Here is a 16,223-nt window from a genome sequence, read left to right on the forward strand (position 1 = left end):
TTACTCAGCCATTAAAAATAATGAAATACTGACATTTGCAGCAACATGGATAGAACTGTAGATTATCATATGAAGTGAGATAAGTCAGACAGAGAAAAACAAATGTCATATGATATCACATATGTGGAATGTAAAAAATGATAAAAAAGAAATTATTTACAAAACAGACTCAGATTTTGAAAAAAATATATGTATTATATAAGAATTATATATATATTATATACACATTATATATGTAATATGTTACATATATTATATATGTTTCATATATTATATTATTTACAGTATATTGTAATATATAATATATTAATATATTATATAATTATATATAAACTATAAAACCTATCATATTAATATTTTACATGTTGTATTAATATATAATTTTACTATATTATGTTATATTAAAATATATTGTATATATTATGTATGGTCTGTATAGTAATATATAATACATTATATATCACATATATAATATATAGTATATATAGTAATATATAGCATATTATATAATATATATTACTATAATTATATATTATATTAATAATATATAATACATTAATACAATATATACTATATTATAATATTAATATAGCATGTAGCATATTAACTTGAAATATTTTATATAATTATATTATATATTATATACCATTATATATGATATATCATTAAATACACATATATATTAAATGTATATAATATATTATATATGATATATAATTTTGTAGTATGTATTATACATATAAATATGTAATATATATTATATATAATAGGTATAACATATAATACATGTTATATACAATACATATAAATATATATTATATATGATATAATATACTGTATTAATACATTAATATAATGTATATTACAATTATATATAATTATAATATATTATATATAATAAATGTGATATAGTATATATTAAAGTATTAATATAGTGTAATATTAGAATATATATTATATATTTATATATATTATATATATATATATAACTGAATCTCTTTACTCTGCACCAGAAACGACCACAACATTGTAAATCAATTATACTGCAATATAAAATTAAAATTAAAAATAAAACAACACACTAGTTCAAGATATTTTGGTCTGCTGTTTTGGAAAACTGAATGAGATCTTTTCCCAAGGTGGTCTGTGTTCCCAAGAGAAATTTAACTATATTAGCAAATCAAAGTCTGCATATTAAGATTTATTGACCAAGTATTTACTGAGGGACTGTTTTATTCCAGTTCTGGTGATATGAAAATGAATTGTTTATGATTTGTGCCTGCAGAGAACATGGCTATTTATAGACATGTAATGTCACATTTTTTTTACCTTTATTCTAGCACAAAATTCTTAATAATCTCTTGGAAACTAATGTAATTATTCAATAATTTTAAAAGTGAAAAAAGGATTTATCCTTACTCTCTAAACTTGCATCTTCCATTGCATACTTGATATGATTCATTATATCCCCAACCACATTGTCACCTAGAAAGAAACACAGGCATAAAATCTAAATTTCTTCCTTCGTTTTTTAACTAATTACCAAATAATTTTGATTCTACTTAGTAAAACACTCAAATACATTGCCTTCTTCCTAACCTTACTTCAACTGCCTTAAATCAGGCTAGCTGTATTTCTTCCCTTCTCAAGAGTAATAATCCCAAATATTCTTCTTCTTCCAATTTCTCCCCTTTTTAACACAGATTCCATGAGTTGCCATATTAATTTTCTTGAACAAAAATTATTTACTCTAACATTTACCAAGCCTTACACTGTGGCATACACTATGGCACTTTCTGGAATAAAAGAGATCAAGGCCCATCACCTATCTCAAAAAGGTAACAGTCTAGTGCCTATTCAGATGACTATATCATTACAACATAAAAGTTATTAATGTAGAAATAAGCATAGGATGACATGGAAACACATTGAAGTGGATTGGATCTACTCTTGGGAGAGTTGCTCCCTGTTAAATTAGAAATGATGTCCTACAGCAACTTTAACCTAAAGGGTACTGTCCAGATTCCTTAATAGTTTACATTTACTTTAACAGATATATTGTAGCCTATCAAACCTGTATTTCAGATCAAGTTCAAGTCAATTTTAAAAAGTTTTATTTTTCTTTTTCTATATATTCTTTCATCAGCAGTGATTTATTTTGTTTATACTCTTCTTGATTTTTATTAATGGAGAAATGACCTCTCTGTCCAGGATTTTAGCACAGCAAATTCATTTTTGGGCTATTTTATTAAAGTATAGTTGATGTACAATATTATATAGTTACAGGTATAGAAAATAGTGATTCACTGTTTTTAAAAGTCATACTCCATTTATAGTTATAAAATATTGGCTATATCCCTGTGTTGTGCTCTGTATCCTTGTAGCTTATTTATTTTATACATAGTAGTTTGTACCTCTAAGTCCCCTACCCCATCTTGCCACTCTCCCCCTTCCCTCTGCTCACTGGTAACCGCTACTTTGTTCTCTATGTCTTAGAGTTGGTTTGTTTTTTCTTGTATTCACTAGTTTGTTTTAATATTTATATTCTACATATAAGTGATATCATACAGTATGTGTCTTTCTCTGACTTGTTTCAGTTGGCATAATACCCTCTAAGGGCATCCATTTTTTGCAAATGGCAGAACTTCATTCTTTATTTATGGCTGAATAATATTTCCATATTTATTTATTTATCTATCTATTTATTTACCACATCTTTAACCATTCATCTGTTGATGGACACTTGGGCTACTTCCATATATTGGCAATTGTAAATAATGCTGCTATGAATATAGGGGTACATGTTATTTTCAAATTAATGTTTTTGTTTTTGTTTTTTCCTGGATAAATACCCAGGGGTGGAATTTCTGGGTCGTATGATATTTCTATATTTAGTTTTGTGAGAAAGTTCCATACTATTATCCATAGTGGCTGCACCAATTTACATTTCTACCAACAGTGTGCAAGGGTTGCCTTTTCTCCACATCCTTGCTAACGTTTGTTATCTGTTGTCATTTGATGATAGCCATTCTGACAGGTGTGAAGTGATATCTCATTGTGATTTTAATCTGCATTTCTTTGATGATTAATGTGATGTTGAGCATCTTTTCATGTGCCTGTTGGCCATCTCCATGTCTTCTTTTGAGAAATATCTATTTAGATAATCTGCCCATTTTTTGATTGGGTTGGTTTTTGTTTGTTTGTTTTTATATTGAGCTGCATGTATATTTTGAATATTAACCCCTTAACTGGTCATATCATTTGCAAATATTTTCTCTTATTCCCTAGTAGTCTTGTTGTTTTGTTGATAGTTTTGTTTGCTGTGCAAAAACTTTTGAGTTTAATTAGGTCCCATGTTTATTTTTGTGATTATTTCCTTTGCTTCAGCAGACAGATCCCAAAAAATGTTATGATTTATGTTTCACCTATGTTTTCTTCTAGGAGTTTTATGGTTTCCTGTCTTACATTTAGGTCTTTAATCCATTTTAAATTTATTTTTGTATATGATGTTAGAGAATATTCTAATTTCATTCTTTAACATATAGCTGTCCAGTTTTCCAAGGACCACTTATTGAAGAGACTGTCTTTTCTCTATTGTGTATTCATGCCTCCTTTGTCATAGATTAATTGACCATGGGTGTATGGGTTTGTTTCTGAGCTTTCTATCCTGTTCCATTGATCTACATTTCTGTTTTTGTGCCAATACCAAACTGTTTTGATGACCGTAGCTTTATAGTATAGTCTGAAGTCAGGGAGCCTGATTCCTCCAGCTCTGTTTTTTGGGGTATTTTCCTCAATTGTTTTGTCTATTCAGGGTATTTTGTGTTTCCATACAAATTTTAAAAATATTTGTTTTAGTTTCTGTGGAAAATGTCTTTGGTATTTTGATAGGGATTTCATTGAATCTGTAGATTGACGTGGGTAGTATGGTCATTTCAACAATATTTCATTTCTTTCATCAGTGTCTTCTAGTTTTCCAAATACAGGTCTTTTTATCTCCTTAGGTAGGTTTAAACCTAGGTATTTGATACTTTTCAATGTGCCCGTTTACTTAATTTCTCTTTCTGATAATTCATTGTTAGTGTGTAGAAATATAACAGATTTCTGTATATTAATTTTGTATCCTGCAGCTTTACCAAATTCATTGATGAGCTCTAGTAGTTTTCTGGTGGAGTCTATAGGATTTTCTATGTATAGTATCATGCATCTGCAAACAGTGACAGTTTTACTTCTTCCTCTCCTATTTGGATGCTTTTAATTTCTTTTTCTGGTCTGATTGCTGTTGCTAGGGCTTCCAGTACTATGTCAAATAAAAGTGGTGAGAGAGGGGATCTTTGTCTTATTCCTGATCTTAGGGGAAATGCTTTCAGATTTTCACCATTGAGTATGATGTTAGTTGTGGGCTTGTCATATATGGCCTTTATTATGTTGAGGTATATGCAACTATGCCCACTTTCTGGAATGCTTTTATCACAAATGGATGTTGAATTTGTCAAAAGCTTTATCTCTATTGAAATGATCATATGGACTTTTTCTTCAGTTTGTTAATGTGGTGTGTCACATTTATTTGCAGATATGGAATAGTCCTTGCATCCCTGGGATGAATCCTACTTGATCATATATGAGCTTTTTAATGTATTGTTGGATTTGGTGTGCTAATATTTTGTTGAGGATGTTTGCATCAATGTTCATCAGTGATATTGGCCTCTAATTTTCTTTTATTGTAATATCTTGGTCTGGTTTTAGTTTCAGGGTGATGCTTGCCTTGTAGAAGGAGTTCAGAAGCATTCCTTCCTCTGTAATTTTTGGAATAGTTTGAGAAGGATAGGTGTTAATGCTTTTCTAAATGTTTGGTAGAATTCACCTGTGAAACCATCTGGCCCTAGACTTTTGTTTGTTGGGAAGTTTTAAATTACTGATTCAATTTCATTACTGAAAATTGGTCTGTTCATATTTTCTATTTCTTCCTGATTCAGTCTTGGGAGATTGAATATTTCCAGGAATTTGTCCATTTCTTTTATGTTTTCCATTTTATTAGCATATAGTCATCATTCATAGTAGTCCCTTATGATCCTTTCTATTTGTGTTGTTGGCTGTAACTTCTCCTTTATTATTTCTGCTTGTGTTGATTTAAGCCCTCTCTTTTTCTTGATGTGTCTAGATAAAAGTTTATTAATTTTGTGTTATCTTTTCAAATAACCCATCTTCTGTATTGTTTTTCAGTCTCTATTTTACTTATTTCTGCTCTGCTTTTTATGATATCTTTCCTTCCACTAATTTTTGGTTTTGTTTGTTCTAGTTTTTCCAGTTCATTTGGGTGTAAGGATAGGGTGTTTATTTGAGTTTTTTCTTGTTTCCTGAGGTAAGCTTCTATTGTTATAAACCCCTTTTAGAACTGCTTTTTCTGTGTCCTATAGATTTTGTTTTGCTGTGTTTTTGTTTGTCTCCAGGTAAGTTTTGAATTATTCTTTGACTCCTTCAGGGACCCATTTTTTGTTTAATAGCATATTGTTTAGCCTCCATGTTTTCTCTCTTCTGGTTGATTTCTAGTCTCATAGCATTGTAGTTGGAAAGCATGCTTGATATGATTTTAATTTACTTACATTTACTGAGGCTTGATTTGTGGCTAAGCATGTGTTCTATCTTGGAGAATATTCCATGGACACTTAAAAAATGTGTATTCTGCTGCTTTTTTTTTTTTTTTTTTTTTTTTTTTTTGTGGTATGCGGGCCTCACTGTTGTGGCCTCTCCCGTTGTGGAGCACAGGCTCCGGATGCTCAGGCTCAGCGGCCACGGCTCACGGGCCCAGCCGCTCCGTGGCATGTGGGATCTTCCCAGACCGGGGCACGAACCCGTGTCCCCTGCATCGGCAGGCGGATTCTCAACCACTGCGCCACCAGGGAAGCCCTATTCTGCTGCTTTTGGATGGAATGTTCTATATATATTTATTAAGTCTATTTTGTCTAATGTGTCATTTAAGGCCTGTGTTCATTACTGATTTTGTTTCTGTATGATCTGTCTATTGATGTAAGTGAGGTGTTAAAGCCCCTACTATTATTGTGCTACTGTTGATTTCCCCCTTTATGTGTGTTCACATTTGCTTTATGTATTTAGGTGATCTTATGTTGGGTGCATATATGTTTACAACTATTATATCTTCTACTTGGATTGATCCCTTGGTTTTTTTGTAATGTACTTGTTTGTCTTTTGTAACAGTCTTTAAAGTATTTAAAAACTATATTTTTGAATAAGCAGCAAATCTCTGGATATTAATGCTTCAGAAGAAAATTGTGTTAATTACTACAGACAGGCTAATAAAATCTAATTTTCTTAAAAATTTTGTTTTTAGTTTATATAAATTCAAACTAATTGAAAACATCCAGTGGAAAATGGAGGTAAGCATACAAAATAAAATTAAAATTTACTATAGTTATTTATTATATAATATAAATTCTTTATACTTTATATATATATACACTTAGATATAGATCACACATATATATATCATACATGCAATACCTTGTATTATTTTTAAAACATAATTTTAATTTAATTTAATAAATCAGGATAGACATGTATAAATAATTTTTATAACTGATCTCAGAGTATTTTCTTTCTTTTTTTTTTGTTTTGAATACTTTATTTTATTTTTTTGTAATTTTTATTGGGGTATAGTTGATTTACAATCTTGTCTTAGTTTCAGGTGTACAGAAAAATGAATCTGTTATACATATACATATATCCACTCTTTTTTAGACTATTTTCCCATATAGGCCATTACAGAGTATTGAGTAGAGTTCCCTGTGCTATACAGTAGGTCCTTTTTACTTATCTATTTTATATATAGTAGTGTGTATGTGTCAATCCCAATCTTCCAATTTATCCCTCCCCCCTTTACCCCTTGGTAACCATAAGTTTATTTTCTACATCTGTAACTCTGTTTCTATTTTGTAGATAAGGTTATTTGTAGCCTTTATCTGTTATTTCTTTTTATCTTTTTTCTTATGTTACATTAGCTAGAAATTCCATATAAAGTTGAATGATAAACAGTAATTATCGTGGGCATCTTATCTTGCTTATTACTTCAGTGGGATGCTTCTACAGATTTATCATTAAGTATGATAGTTGCTCTAGGTTTTTTTTTTTTTTTTTAACATCTTTATTTGAGTATAACTGTTTTACAATAGAGTGTTAGTTTCTCCTTTACAACAAAGTGAATCAGTTATACATATACATATGTTCCCATAACTCTTCCCTCTTGTGTCACCCTCCCTCCCACCCTCCTTATCCCACACATCTAGGTGGTCACAAAGAACAGAGTTGAACTCCCTGTGCTATGCTGCAGCTTCCCACTAGCTATCTAATTTACATTTGGTAGTGTGTATATGTCCCTGCCACTCTCTCACATCGTCACAGCTTACCCTTCCCCCTCCACATATCCTCAAGTCCATGCTCTAGTAGGTCTGTGTTTTATTCCCATCCTACCACTAATCTCTTCATGACATTCTGTTTTTTTAGATTCCATATATATGTGTTAGCATACGGTATTTGTTTTTCTCCTTCTGACTTACTTCACTCTGTTTGACAGACTCCAGGTCTATCCACCTCATTACAAATAACTCAGCTTCATTTCTTTTTATGGCTGAGTAATATTCCATTGTATATATGTGCCACATCTTCCTTATCCATTCATCTGTTGATGGACACTTAGGTTGCTTCCATGTCGTGGCTATCATAAATAGAGCTGCAATAAACATTATGGTACATGATTCTTTTTGAATTATGGTTTTCTCAGGGTATATGCCCAGTAGTGGGATTGCTGGGTCATATGGTAGTTCTATTTGTAGTTTTTTAAGAAACCTCCATACTATTCTCCATAGTGGATGTATCATTTTACATTCCCACCAACAGTGAAAGAGTGTTCCCTTTTCTCCACACCCTCTCCAGCATTTATTTTTTCTAGAGTTTTTGATGGTGGCTAATCTGGCCGGTGTGAGATGATATCTCATTGTAGTTTTGATTTGCATTTCTCTAATGATTAATGATGTTGAGCATTTTTTCACGTGTTTGTTGGCAATCTGTATATCTTCTTCGGAGAAATGTCTATTTACTTCTTCTGCTCATTTTTGGATTGTGTTGTTTGTTTTTATGTTATTGAGCTGCATGAGTTGCTTATAAATTTTGGATATTAATCCTTTGTCCGTTGCTTCATTTGCAAATATTTTCTCCCATTCTGAGGGTTGTCTTTTGGTCTTGTTTATGGTATCCTTTGCTGTGCAAAAGCTTTTAAGTTTCATTAGATCCCATTTGTTTATTTTTGTTTTTATTTCCATTTCTCTAGGAGATGTGTCAAAAAGGATCTTGCTGTGATTTATGTCAGAGAGTGCTCTGCCTATGTTTTCCTCTAAGAGTTTGATAGTGTCTGGCCTTACATTTAGGTCTTTAACCCATTTTCAGTTTATTTTTGTGTATGGTGTTAGGGAGTGTTCTAATTTCATACTTTTACAGGTAGCTGTACAGTTTTCCCAGCATCACTTATTGAAGAGGCTGTCTTTTATCCACTGTATATCCTTCCCTGCTTTATCAAAGACAAGGTGACCATATGTGTGTGGGTTTATCTCTGGGCTTTCTATCCTGTTCCATTGATCTATATTTCTGTTTTTGTGTCAGTACCATACTGTCTTGATTACTGTGGCCTTGTAGTATAATCTGAAGTCAGGGAGCCTGATTCCTCCAGCTCCATTTTTCGTTCTCAAGACTGCTTTGGCTATTCGGGGTCTTTTGTGTTTCCATACAAATTGTGAAATTCTTTGTTCTAGTTCTGTAAAAAATGCCAGTGGTAATTTGATAGGGATTGCATTGAATCTATAGATTGCTTTGGGTAATAGAGTCATTTTCACAATGTTGATTCTTCCAATCCAAGAACATGGTATATTTCTCCACCTATTTGTATCATCTTTAATTTCTTTCATCAGTGTCTTATAGTTTTCTGCATACAAGTCTTTTGTCTCCTTAGGTAGGTTTATTCCTAGATATTTTATTCTTTTTGTTGCAATGGTAAATGGGAGTGTTTTCTTAATTTCACTCTCAGATTTTTCATCATTAGTGTATAAGAATGCCAGAGATTTCTGTGCATTAATTTTGTATCCTGCTACTTTACCAAATTCATTGATTAGTTCTAGTAGTTTTCTGGTAGCATCCTTAGTATTCTCTATGTATAGCATCATGTCATCTGCAAACAGTGACAGCTTTACTTCTTCTTTTCCTATTTGGATTCCTTTTATTTCTTTATTTTCTCTGATTGCTGTGGATAGAACTTCCAAAACTATGTTGAATAAGAGTGGTGAGAGTGGGAAACCTTGTCTTGTTCCTGATGTTAGTAGAAATGGTTTCAGTTTTTCACCACTGAGAACAATGCTGACTGTAGGTTTGTCATATACGGCTTTTATTATATTGAGGAAAGTTCCCTCTATGCCTCCTTTATGCAGGGTTTTTATCATAAATGGGTGTTGAATTTTGTCAAAAGCTTTCTCTGCATCTATTGAGATGATCATATGTTTTTTCTCCTTCAGTTTTTTGATATGGTGTATCACGTTGATTGATTTGAGTATATTGAAGAATCCTTGTATTCCTGGAATAAACCCCACTTGATCATGGTGTATGATCCTTTTAATGTGCTGTTGGATTCTGTTTGCTAGTATTTTGTTGAGGATTTTTGCATCTATGTTCATCAGTGATATTGGCCTACACTTTTCTTTCTTTGTGACGTCTTTGTCGAGTTTTGGTATTAGGGTGATGGTGGCCTCATAGAATGAGTTTGGGAGTGTTCCTCCCTCTGCTATCTTTTTGAAGAATTTGAGAAGGATAGGTGTTAGCTCTTCTCTAAATGTTTGATGGAATTCGCCTGTGATGCCATCTGGTCCTGGGCTTTTGTTTATTGGAAGATTTTTAATTACAGTTTCAATTTCAGTGCTTGTGATTGGTCTGTTCATATTTTCTATTTCTTCCTGGTTCAGTCTCGGCAGCATGTGCATTTCTAAGAATTTGTCCATTTCTTCCAGGTTGTCCATTTTATTGGCATAGAGTTTCTTGTAGTAATCTCTAATAATCTTTTGTATTTCTGCAGAGTCAGTTGTTATATCTCCTTTTTCATTTCTAATTCTATTGATTTGAGTTTCTCCCTTTTTTTCTTGATGAGTCTGGCTAATGGTTTATCCATTTTATTTATCTTCTCAAAAAACCAGCTTTTACTTTTATTGATCTTTGCTATTGTTTCCTTCATTTCTTTTTCATTTATTTCTGATCTGATCTTTATGATTTCTTTCCTTCTGCTAAATTTTGGGGTTTTTTTGTTCTTCCTTCTCTAATTGCTTTACGGCCAAAGTTAGGTTGTTTATTTGAGATGTTTCCTGTTTCTTAAGGTATGATTGTATTGCTATAAACTTCCCTCATAGAACTGCTTTTGCTGTATCCCATAGGTTTGGGGTCGTCGTGTCTCCATTGTCATTTGTTTCTAAGTATTTTTGATTTCCTCTTTGATTTCCTCAGTGATCACTTCATTATTAAGTAGTTTATTGTTTAGCCTCCATGTGTTTGTATTTTTTGCAGCTCTTTTCCTGTAGTTGATATCTAGTCTCATAGCATTGTGGTCAGAAAAGATACTTGATACGATTTCAATTTTCTTAAATTTGCCAAGGCAAGATTTGTGACCCAAGATATGATCTATCCTGGAGAACATTCCATGGGCACTTGAGAAAAATGTGTATTCTGTTGTGTTTGGATGGAATGTCCTATAAATATCAAGTAAATCCATCTTGTATAATGTATCATTTAAAGCTTGTGTTACCTTACTTATTTTCATTTTGGATGACCTGTCCATTGGTGACAGTGGGATGTTAAAGTCCCCTACTATGATTGGGTTACTGTCAATTTCCCCTTTTATGGCTGTTAGTATTTGCCTTATGTATTGAGGTGCTCCTATGTTGGGTGCATAAATATTTACAATTGTTATATCTTCTTCATGGATGATCCCTTGATCATTATGTAGTGTCCTTCTTTGTCTCTTGTAATAGTTTTTATTTTAAAGTCTATTTTGTCTGATATGAGAATTGCTACTCCAGCTTTCTTCTGATTTCCATTTGCATGGAATATCTTTTTCCATCCCCTCACTTTCAGCCTGTAAGTGTCCCTAGGTCTGAAGTGAGTGTCTTGTAGACAGCATATATATGGGTCCTGTTTTTGTATCCATTCAGCCAGTCTGTGTCTTTTGGTGGGAGCATTAAACCATTTACATTCAAGGTAATTATTGATATGTATGTTCCTATTACCATTTACTTAATTGTTTCGGATTTTTCTTGTAGGTCTTTTCCTTCTTTTGTGTTTCTTGCTTAGAGAAGTTCCTTTAGCATTTGCTGTAAAGCTGGTTAGGTGGTGCTGAACTCTCTCAGCTTTTGCTTGTCTGTAAAGGTTTTAATTTCTCCATCAAATCTGAATGAGATCCTTGCTGGGTAGAGTAATCTTGGTTGTAGTTTTTTTTCCTTCATCACTATAAATATGTCCTGCCACTCCCTTCTGGCTTGTAGAGTTTCTGCTGAAAGATGAGATGTTAGCCTTATGGGGATTCCCTTGTGTGTTATTTGTTGTTTTTCCCTTGCTGCTTTTAACATGTTTTCTTTGTATTTAATTTTTGACAGTTTGATTATTATGTGTCTCAGCGTGTTTATTCTTGGGTTTATCCTTTATGGGACTCTCTGTGCTTCCTGGACTTGATTGACTATTTCCTTTCCTATATTAGGGAAGTTTTCAACTATAATCTCTTCAAATATTTTCTCAGTCTTTTTCTTTTTCTCTTCTTCTTCTGGGACACCTATGATTCGAATGTTGGTGCATTTAATGTTGTCCCAGAGATCTCTGAGACTGTCCTCAGTTCTTTTCATTCTTTTTTCTTTCTTCTGCTCTGCAGTAGTTATTTCCACTATTTTATCTTCCAGGTCACTTATCCGTCCTTCTACCTCAGTTATTCTGCTACTGATCCCATCTAGAGTATTTTTCATTTTATTTATTGTGTTGCTCATCATTGCTTGCTTCCTCTTTATTTCTTCTAGGTCCTTGTTAACTGTTTCTTGCAATTTGTCTATTCTATTTCCAAGATTTTGAATCATATTCACCATCATTATTCTGAATTCTCTTTCAGGTAGACTGGCTATTACCTCTTCATTTGTTAGGTCTGGTGTGTTTTTATCTTGCTCCTTCAGCTGCTGTGTGTTTTTCTGTCTTCTCATTTTGTTTATCTTACTGTGTTTGGGGTCTCCCTTTTGCAGGCTGCAGGTTCATAGTTCTATCTATTTTTGGTGGCTGTCCCCAGTGGCTGAGGTTGGTTCAGTGGGTTGAGCAGGTTTCCTGGTTAGGGGGACCAGTGCCCCTGTTCTGGTGGATGAGGCTGGATCCCATCTCCCTGGCGGGCAGGTCCACATCTGGTGGCGTGTATGGGGATGTTGGTAGCCTTACTATGATTCTAGGCAGCCTCTCTGCTAATGGATGGGGCGGTAGACCTGTCTCGCTCTTTGTTGGGTATAGGGTGTCCAGCACTGTTCGTTGCTGGTCCTTGAGTGAAGCTGGGTCTTGGTGTTGAGATGGAGATCTCTGGGAGATTTTTGCCGTTTGATATTACATGGATCTGAGAGGTCTCTTGTGGACCAGTGTCCTGAGGTTAGTTCTCCCACCTCAGGGACACAGCCTTGACATCTGGCTGGAGTGTCAAGAGCCGTTAATCCACAAGGCTCAAAATAAAAGGGAGAAAAAAACAGAAAGGCAAGAAAGGAAGGAAGGAAAGAGGAAGGGAGGGAAGGAAGGAAGAAAGGAAGGGAGGGAGGAAGAAAGGAAGGAAATAGGAAAGAAAGGAGGGAAGACAGGAAGAAAGAAAGGGGAGAAGACAAAATAAAGTAGCGTAAAATACAGTTATTAAAGTAAAAAAAATGATTATTAAAAAGAAAAATTTCTATTAAAGAAAAAAAAGAAAAAAAAAAGGGGGGGTCAGTCTAACCCCAGGACAAATGGTGAAAACAAAGCTACACAGACAAAATCTCACACAGCAGCACCCACATACACACTCACAAAAAGAAAAAAGGGGAAAATAATAGTATATTTTGCTCCCAAAGTCCACCTCCTCAACCTGGGATATTTCGCTGTCTATTCAGGTTTTCCACAGATGCAGGGCACTTCAAGCTGACTGTGGAGCTTTAACCCTCTGTTTCTGAGGCTGCTGGGAGGTACCTCCCCCTCTCTTTGTTCACACAGCTCCTGGGGCTCAGCCCTGGACCTGGCCCCACCTCTGCGCGCAGGTCGTCCGAGGGCCTTTGCCCTTTGCTCAGAGAGGGCGGGGTCAAAGGAGCAGCGTTTATGGAGCAGCTGATTCGTGATCTCCGGCTCACTCAGGCGGGGGGGGCGGGGCACGGATGTGGGGTGAGTCCGCAGCGGCAGAGGCCGGCGTGACGCTACACCAGCCCGAGGCGCACCGCGCGTTTTCCTGGGGAAGCAGTCCCTGGATCCCGGGACCCTGGTGGTGGCGGGCTGCACAGGCTCCCGGGAGGGCTTGTGTGGAGAGTGACCTGTGCTCGCACACAGGCCTCTTGGTGGCAGCAGTAGCAACCCTAGCGTCCCACACCCGTCTCTGTTGTCCGTGCCGACAGCCGCAGCTCGTGCCCGTTTCTGGAGCTCCTTTATCTGGTGCCCTTAATTCCCTTTCCTCGTGCCCCAGGAAGCGAAGAGGCAAGAAAAAGTCTCTTGTCTCTTTGGCAGCTCCGCGCCCGTTTCTGGAGCTCCTTTAAGCGGCGCTCTTAAACCCCTCTCCTCGCGCAGCAGGAGGTAAAGAGGGAAGAAAAGGTCTCTTGCCTCTTCGGCAGCTCCAGACTTCTCCTGAACTCCCTCCCGGCCAGCCGTGGTGCACTAACCCCTTCAGGCTGTTTTCACTCTGCCAGCTCCAGACCTTTCCCTGGGATCCGCCCGAGGCTCAGTTCCCAGCCCCGCCCACCCCGGCGGGTGAGCAGACAAGCCTCTCCGGCTGGTGAGTGGGTGAGTGCTGATCGGCACCGATCCTCTGCGGAATCTCTCCGCTTTGCCCTCCGCACCCTGTTGCTGAGCTCTCCTCCGCGGCTCTGAAACTTCACCCTCCGCTACCCACAGTCTCCACCCGCGAAGGGGCTTCTAGTGTGTGGGAACCTTTCCTCCTTCACGGCTCCCTCCCACTGGTGCAGGTCCCGTCCCTATTCTTTTGTCTCTGTTTATTGTTTTTTCTTTTGCCCTACCCAGGTACGTGGGGAGTTTCTTGCCTTTTGGGAGGTCTGAGGTCTTCTGCCAGCGTTCAGTGGGTGTTCTATAAGAGCAGTTCCACGTGTAGATGTATTTCTGATGTATCTGTGAGGAGGAAGGTGATCCCCGCGTCTTACTCTTCCGCCATCTTCTCCTTTCTCCTCAGAGTACTTTCAATCTGTATGAGCTACATCTCTGTTTGGCACTTTAGATACATTCCTAAAAGCAAACCTGTGGTTAATATATACTGATTTGGGTCCATGCTTTTCAATTCTTCTCTCCTATATTTTTCTATTGAAATTATCAAAGGATGGTCATAATGGAGATACACCTGTATTATCACTGAAAGTTGGTGACAGGTTCCATCTTTGCTCCAGAAAATATTAAATTATTCTCTAAAATATAAATCAAGACCAGGAGAAAAAATTCAACCATCAACAATAAACTCTATCAAGGTATCCAAACACTTGTTCATCCAGTGACTTAAGGCCCACGTGATAAGTAACAATTCCACTCAGACCTTTAGTGAGAACTGAGGCACATGGTTATTCCTTTTTGCAAGGAAGGCTGTGAAATACATTTTCTAGCTGGCCTGGAACAGTCCAATGTTCAGCCACAAATACATTACTATGGAAGAAGGGAGAGTAGGTTTTACCAATATATCAACAATGCTGCCACACTATATAATTATTTTTCACTGAAGAATAAGTTGTTGTAATGACTAGATTTTTCTCTTATAAAGAACAAATCCCCCCTTTCTTTATATCAAATCAAGTGTCTATAAAAGGTAAGTCTTTAGGATGTCAAGTCTTAATAAAAGGCAAATATTTAAGTCTTCATAGCTTTTGCAGAACAAAAATCCAAAGTATATGGACTCTGAATTGGGCTGGCAAATTTTGAGTATACTGGAGACTTGGAATTAAAAATGGCAAGCTCAGGACCCCAAATTCTGAGCTCAAAAGTCATAAGAAGAACCAAATACTTCTATTACAACTGTGAAAGTATTCCTTATTAGCCTTGGGGCTGAGTTTGTGAAAATCAAATCCAAACTTTATTTTCTCTTATTTTCCTCTTACTACGTGTATACTTATACATTACATATATATTATTATACATGTAAAATTACAATTATATAAAATATATACATATACAATTATATATAATTATTGTATATTATATAAAATATATATATAAATTATATAATACAATTATATAATTTAATAAAAGAAAGATCTCTAGTATACACATATACATAAATATGTGTGTGTACGTTAGAGAGAGAGAAGAGAGAAAACTCAGTTAAAATGGAGTAGGAAACCAGAAGCGGGCATTGTCATGCTCTGTGAAAAAAGCAGAGTCCAAGAAGAAAAAGAAAGACCCCCTCTTCTTTTCTGGCCACAACTCAGGCAATGAAAAGCCATGGACTTTGTCCATTATAGTCCTCCCAACTTTCTTTTCTCCTCTGTAAAAACGTTATCCTTCCCTTGCTGCTCAGGTACTTGCACTTGACTTTCCATTGTTGCAGATCTTGAATTGCAGTTCTTTGCTGATCCTGAATAAGCCCATTTTATTTTGCTGGAGAAATAGCTGGCAGTCTATTTGTTAAGGTCATCTGTATGTACATGTATCTGTGTGTGTGTATGTGTATATATATATATATATATATATATATTTCTCAATTGTTCCTTTTAAGTTTATCTTGATATTTTTAGATAGGTGAAATATGTTCTTGAATTTTAAAAAAAAATACTGGCTAGAAGTTTTTAAAGTTTTATTCTGTCTTCTGAATTACCTTACACAGTCAAGAATTTTTAATTTCTATTCTATTACCTTGTTGGATTTTTTTTAATCTCCAAGCTTTCCTCAAATGTCTAATTATTCCTACTTTTATTGTTGTTGTTTTACCATTTATCTCT

The sequence above is a fragment of the Kogia breviceps genome, chromosome 11 (genome assembly GCF_026419965.1).
Source record: "Kogia breviceps isolate mKogBre1 chromosome 11, mKogBre1 haplotype 1, whole genome shotgun sequence".
In the NCBI taxonomy this organism is placed as follows: domain Eukaryota; kingdom Metazoa; phylum Chordata; class Mammalia; order Artiodactyla; family Physeteridae; genus Kogia; species Kogia breviceps.